Source organism: Atta colombica, unplaced genomic scaffold (genome assembly GCF_001594045.1).
Source record: "Atta colombica isolate Treedump-2 unplaced genomic scaffold, Acol1.0 scaffold46, whole genome shotgun sequence".
Lineage (NCBI taxonomy): Eukaryota > Metazoa > Arthropoda > Insecta > Hymenoptera > Formicidae > Atta > Atta colombica.
The window spans coordinates 334,571-341,407 of NW_017259535.1; the positions used below are offsets into that span (position 1 = coordinate 334,571).

General features: G+C 38.1%; 1 protein-coding gene across 2 annotated transcripts in view; it reads left to right on the forward strand.

Moving 5' to 3' along the window:
• The window catches only part of LOC108691350 (glucose-6-phosphate 1-epimerase), a 25,718-nt gene that overhangs the window by 13,104 nt on the left and 5,777 nt on the right, over positions 1–6,837 (forward strand). The gene's annotated exons all lie outside the window — the stretch shown is intronic.

Sequence of the window (6,837 nt, forward strand, 5' to 3'; positions counted from 1 at the left end):
CAGCTGAAGTATCCATTGACATAATTACCTCGAATTTACGATTACGACACCGAGAGATATTAGAATGGCAGTTCAATGTTTATACGAATTTTATTTCCATTTTTATTCCTCGTAGTTTAGTATTTTTGATTCAAAAGAATGAAAATTAGTATCAAGAAAGGCAAATACTTTACTTCTATTAATAACAAGCAATATCCAGGAGCGTGTTTAATGATGCGTTCGTGGTAGGATCGTGCATCAAAGGATTAAAAGGCTCGCGTTGAGTAATGAAGCTCTCGGAAAAGCTAGTCGAGGCAATCGGGAAGGCGAATTTGTTTCGTCTGATTTAGGCTTCCGAATCGTTTAGATCGTCTCGCAGCGAGTCGGTTGGTGATTTAACGTGCGCACGATACGACAGAAAATTACGCGACGGCCTTTTTGCCGGGCATATTTCCTCGTTTATCAGCGTCCATTAGGTTCCCATGACCGTTCCGGCTAGAAGCAACTTCGCCCCGACAAGAGCAGCAACACCCATGCACCGCGAACGCGTCCGACCTAGTATAAATAGGTTTGCTTCTTGCCGACCTTAGTTAAACAAAGTTTCACGGTGGTGGTAGACGGGTACAGTGCGACGCGACGCGGGGGTTGGATGCGGGTAGAGAGGAGTCCCTGAACTCTACGGAGCCTCGCCCTGCTGCTGCTGCTGCTGCTGCTGCTGCTGCTGCTGCTACTGCTGCTGCTGCTGCTGCTGCTGCTGCTGCTGCTGCTGCTGCTGCTGCTGCTGCTGCTGCTGCTGCTGCTGCTGCCGAGATCCGGGGAAAACGCAAAAACCACTGACTTCGGCGGAGCTCGAAGCGGATAACTTCGACACATACTGGGTGTCCTCACTTGAGTTCGGCGCATGGATAAATACCCCCCACGAGTATACTTACCTCCGTGAGGGGGTGACGAAAACGTGCGAGATTAATTTCCGGATTATATCCGCAGGGAGGCGACGTAATTTGAAAGATAAAGAAAAATCGAGATATCGGCGTCTCTGATATGGAGAACGAGAAGACGTAATATATTCTCTGTCGAGAAAAACGGATGCGGCTCGGGTTTATTTACGGCGGGTCGTGGCTTCATTTTCATCTACTTGCTTCGAAAAGCAGATTCCTTCTCCGATTTCTCCCTCTCTCTCTCTTTGCGTTATGAAAGAACGCAGTTTCAAGTTCTGTGCATCATTGATAATTATCATCGTGAAACTATGATGTCGGAACTCCGGAATATCATGAATGTTCTAGATAACGAGAAGATATATGTTGAAATTACGCTCTCTTTTGGCTTCTCCTTTTTTCTTCTTCATTTAAGCTCGTAGACTTGTATCAAAAATATGTTCGTTATTACACTTAAAAAATGATGTTATATCAACAGCATTATTTTAATTGAAAATAATTTTGTTGATGTTATTGTCACAATAATACCGTTAATGAAAAAAATACGTCATTGAATCAGCAAGATTATTTTATTGAAATAATATTATTGATATAACATCATTTTTTCAGTGTACATTCGTAGAAACAGCCGAGACATTCTCAAATGGACTCGGGCTTGATCACTTTCATTTTTATCAACATTCGACGTTTCGATCTTGCAGTTATGCGATTTTATTTACGCTTTGAAGTGTAATATCTAAACGTTTCTATCGTTCAAAGTATTTGAAAACTAAATTATATGATCGATTCTCAAATAATGAGTGGTTTGGACAAACGATTTTTCTATTGATTGTAAATATTTATTATCACTGAAACTCGAGACTTCTTAAAACTGATCATAATCCTGACTTCTTCTTTTTGAAAGAAAGCGGAACTTCAATGGAACGAGTCATTAGAAAGTTAAAATAAAATATTCAGTTTACACAAAAAGCGTAATTCCGAATAATATCGATAAATTTTCGTTTCTGGATTTTTAAATCATTTTGAATTTTTAATTTTCGTGAACATTTAACTGAACTTACCTTTTTTTACATAAGTCAATATTCATTGTCAATCTTACCCCCGTAATGAAACGACTTGAAATAATGCGTGCACAGTAAAAACATTTTATATTTATGCTAGAAACGATTTCCATAGATACTCAAATCCAAAAAATTTTGTGTTAAATTTTTAACATGTTCGAATATTAATTAAACATAATATAATTATGTTATTTAAATTTTTAAATTGATGTTCAACATTTTATAGTGTCGAAATAATACAATATATATGTATAAGTGAACAAATAATATAAAAATAATGTTTTAAAACGTAAATTTTAAGATGAATGAATAAAATGGCATGAATTTATCATAAAATTCATTAATTTTGAAAAAGTATGCTTTCATAGTTTGTTGATAAATTATATCAGTATTTTTTTGCATTAATTTTTTATATAATATTTACATAATGTTATTTTCTAACATATTATCTTGTGTTAAATTAACAAAAATTTGAGTGGACGATTTGAGATATGTGAAATGTGTTAAATTTAAGTACAAATTCTTCAACTGTAATTCGCCCCACTGTGTTTTTCATGCATCGTGCAATACAACAGTATGATCGGAATTATCCCGGTGGGGGCCCCGAAATTATGTTTGTATTGACCATCGAAAGAGGCCCACTTTTTCACAATAATTCTTGGCCGCGGCCCTGAGACGAATTCTCGTCAGAATTTCACTGACCGATCGTAAATCGCAACCGTAGCAGATGGCTGAGTAGCTGCTTCTCCAACACTTAATGCACTTATAATGCGTGGCATCCGCTTCTCACATTTTGCCGTATCTTTGCGACTATAAGACTGGGAGGGATTCTCTCTCGAGGGCGTCGAGTTACTCACGAGGTGAAGTGCCACAAGCGCCCGCAAAACTCTTCAAAGAACTTTCAACTGTTAACGCTGGTATAATATTAATTCGGAATTAGTTAGCTAATTTTGAAATTCTATGTTATATTCGGAAGAAACCGGATGTCTCAGAAAAGTTAATTGACACTTGATAATTTAAGGAAGTCCATCTTCACTCTTCGACTATGCCAACATAAAAGTCACATTAATAATTATGATATTTGAGATTAAATCAAATTTACATGTTTCGCGTACATGTCATTCCACGTAAAATTGTCAAATTGCACGAAGAGCAATAAAAAACTTTACATCTGTTTTATTTTATTTTATTTATTTATTTATTTATTTTTTTTTTTTATAAAAATGCCACACTGTTAGATATCAAGGAAGCAATAATAACCTAATTGAAATAAATTGAAAAAAACATTTTGTTAGTTTTACTAACTTCCATATATATCAAAATGTAAATCAATCCATGACAACGTCGATATTAATGTGTGACTAATGGCCCGTTTTTATCAATCCAAATTACCTTTAACTTACTTTTTATTTTTTTTTAATTCCGAGAACCAGAAAAGGATAAAAAGTAAATCTTAAAAGGATTAAAGTTAATCTTGGTTTAATACATTGATAGGTTTAGTACATTGGTTTCTACATTGGTAGAAATAGACATTAGTAAATAATGAACTAAATTTGAGTCAAATTTAATACATTTCCTGGAATTAATTGTTTAATCCTATTGTTTTGTTAAATTAATATTGAATAGCAGGGGCGATCTATAAAAATGATTAAAAATAACTCAAATTGGGTACAATATGATATAAATTTAACAATGCGTCTCGTCTATGTGTGCGATTATGAGTAATTTTATTAAGACTATTGGTCACGCGGTTGCACAATATTGTAGATACCAGATACCATGCAACGAGGAGGTCGCGAGTCCATATAATTCCGACGAATTCGTTCCAGCTCTATAAGAGAGAAAGAGAGATACAGCAACTTCATCGCAAGAAGCGCTACGTCGCGTTGCGTCGCGTCACACCGTCGTGTAATTGTCTTCGGCTGCAAAAGCGCGCAGTCACACCTTATTTATAATCCTGTCGATTCATGACGCTCTATATATCGCTCTGTCGTACCGATAATTAGTTTTCGCGAGTGCGAATGTATTTTCGCCTGTTTTACACGAGGAAAAACCGCGATTGATCTAACTATCGAATAAAATGCGAATAAAATGCAGATGCAATTTTTACGAAATAATTAACGATACCGGCGAGAAGATATTTACTGATGTTTACAATAAATATATTGTTGGTTTTTTCGGCAGTCATACCAGTATTAAATCTTGTTTTCATTATAACTTTATTGCATGTGTTGTCTGAGATAATATCCGTTATTTGTAGCACGAAATTAAATATCGTAGTGCAATCGCGTAAACGTATCCGATCGGAATGACAGGTCGATGTAAATCAAAATGCTCGTTATAACAAAATCTGACGGAGAATAGATTGTGCTCATATTCTCCACGTACGTAATATTTCTGGTTTCTTGAGAGTTCCACTACGGGACATTCATCAAAACCACGGGGGAATTTTTCATCGGTCTACCTTCGGTTTCTTTCTTTCTTTTTTTTTCCTCTTTTTTTTTTATTCTGTTTCAGCGCGTATCGATGATTCGCTAGCTGTTTAGCATCTCTGACTTGCTAACGACTCATTAAAGCCGAAGGATAATTTTTCACTTGCCCGCTCATTAATATTCCTTCTATGCCGCGAACTCTCTCGAGCCATTCACCGTGTAGCGCGAGAAATGCTGGAATCGTCGTCGCACTCTCCTTATGGTCAGAGATAATGAGCACGCGAGATAATAATGCGGAAAGATCCATTGGGATTCGGGATATCTCGACTCTCGACGTCGAGAGACCAACGTAATTTCGTGTGGCTGCAGTCGACAAAAAGAAGTCGATTGAAAATTGTTGCGCTTGTAAAAAGCGCGCATAACGTACGTGCCGTGAGAGTTAATTCGCTATAACTTATGTCCTCTTGCCTCATCAGAAATGAAGAAACCGTAGAAATATATATATATATCACGACTTTGTAGGTAAATCTAGGTGTAAGAGATGCGAGCATCCGCTGTACTGTTGCGAAAACGATCGTTGTATTCATTGGACCATTGTCTGAAATCATCAAAATGGAGACGCGCTATAAAGGATACCTATCATTCTCTCAGTGTCACCAGCGTCGATTAAATCGGCGTCATCAAGATTACATCTGGCTTAATTCAATCTCTGATTACAGAGTGATTACAGAGTTGAAGCATAGGGATTGTAACCGGTCTCTCCCATTCTTCGCCTCTTTCTCTTTCATTAGAGAAAAAGTTATTTCCATAAATCAACTTACCATGTGCCCATCGCGTACCGCCAATTACCGAGCACCCTGTATACTCGCGTTGCACGACGATATCCCGCGAATGCCGGGCGTAACCGCGTCGAGAATTGGGTGCCGGGCGTAGCAAGCGGCAACGGGAGATAGCAGCAGCTAGAAACGACCAGGAGGAGAGAGAGAGGTTGGAAACTGTGATGCCCGCAAAAAGCATGGCAGACAGCGCCGATCGTTTTTGCTCGGCGTCAGCCGCGTTCCTACCGCCGCGTCGTCGTACTTCGTGGTGGTACATCGTTCTACCCTCTCGCTCCTCTTCCTCTCACCCCTTGGCTCTCCCACTCTTGCATTCATCCTCCCTTCTACTCTCTTGCCTCCCTTCTACTCTCTTCGTTCTCTCTCGGGCATAAGTTCTCTCTCTCTCTCTCTCTCTCTCTCTCTCTCGCTCTTTATCGCTCTCTCGCCTTCTCTGTGTCTTTCTCTTTTCGCTGTGACATTCGGGTTGTCGCGATCCATCTATCTGTCCGGCTCTCCATCTCTCTTCCCATGTTCCGTTCGCCTCGGGATCGTGCAAACGGATGGGATTACCTTCTCCTCCTTCTTCGCGGTTTACGCATCCAGGAAAATGGATTACATCGTATTGCTGCGAGAGAATACGAATAGCGGCATTCGCTCGGTGATGAAAGCGCATGGTTCTGGAATCGAGATTTCGTCATTAACTTCATCATTGGCTGTCAGGATTGACCGGTACGCGAAAGGCAATATTAACGTGGAACAATCGGTATCGTTTCTGATTCGCACAAACGGAATTCATTCAATTTTCACTTGATGGCCTCTAATAGTCTTGATCAGCTATCACCAGTCAGATGGTAATTCAGCATATATTGGAACTTTTTGCATATATATATACTTTTATATATATATATTTTGCATATATATATATATATATAGGAATTTTTGTATCTGCTTTTAATTATATTTGCCCATTTTGAAATTCCTCAAACAATTGGACAAACATTTTTATCGATCAAATTGAAAATCAAGTACAGCTTAAGAAACATGATCCAAGTATTATCGATACGTTTCGATTTCGCGAATCCTCCTTGCAGAGGAGACTTGGATCCCGAGTGTATCCTCAAGCTCCTTCTTAGGAACATCTCTGCGGCCCTTGACAGGCTTGACTAATGGTCATCCTGCATCCGCCCTCCAGCTTTATAGTTCTCCGTCTCTTTCCTTTTCTCTCTTCATGGTGTTCACACAACACGACATCTCCATCTCTCTTCTTTCGCATCATCGGGGATATCAACCGCTTCGAGAGCGTTCTAGTTCGCTAACGAAAGAGATCAACGAGTTTTCTAACTTGTTCGAAATGATCTCGACAAATCGTACAAATATTTCGGCCGCACATTCTGAGAAAAAATTTACAAATTTATATAAACTTATTTTTTTTATATAAAATTCAAATATTTCGAATAATCAAATAGTCTATTTCAACGGATTTTATGTCTAAATATTTTTAAATTGTTAGAATATTGAGAATAAATATTGTATTGTTACGAAATTGACTGTTGGGATAATTAGGAAATCTGTGCAAAAAAAATCTAATTGTCTGTTTTATATATATATATAT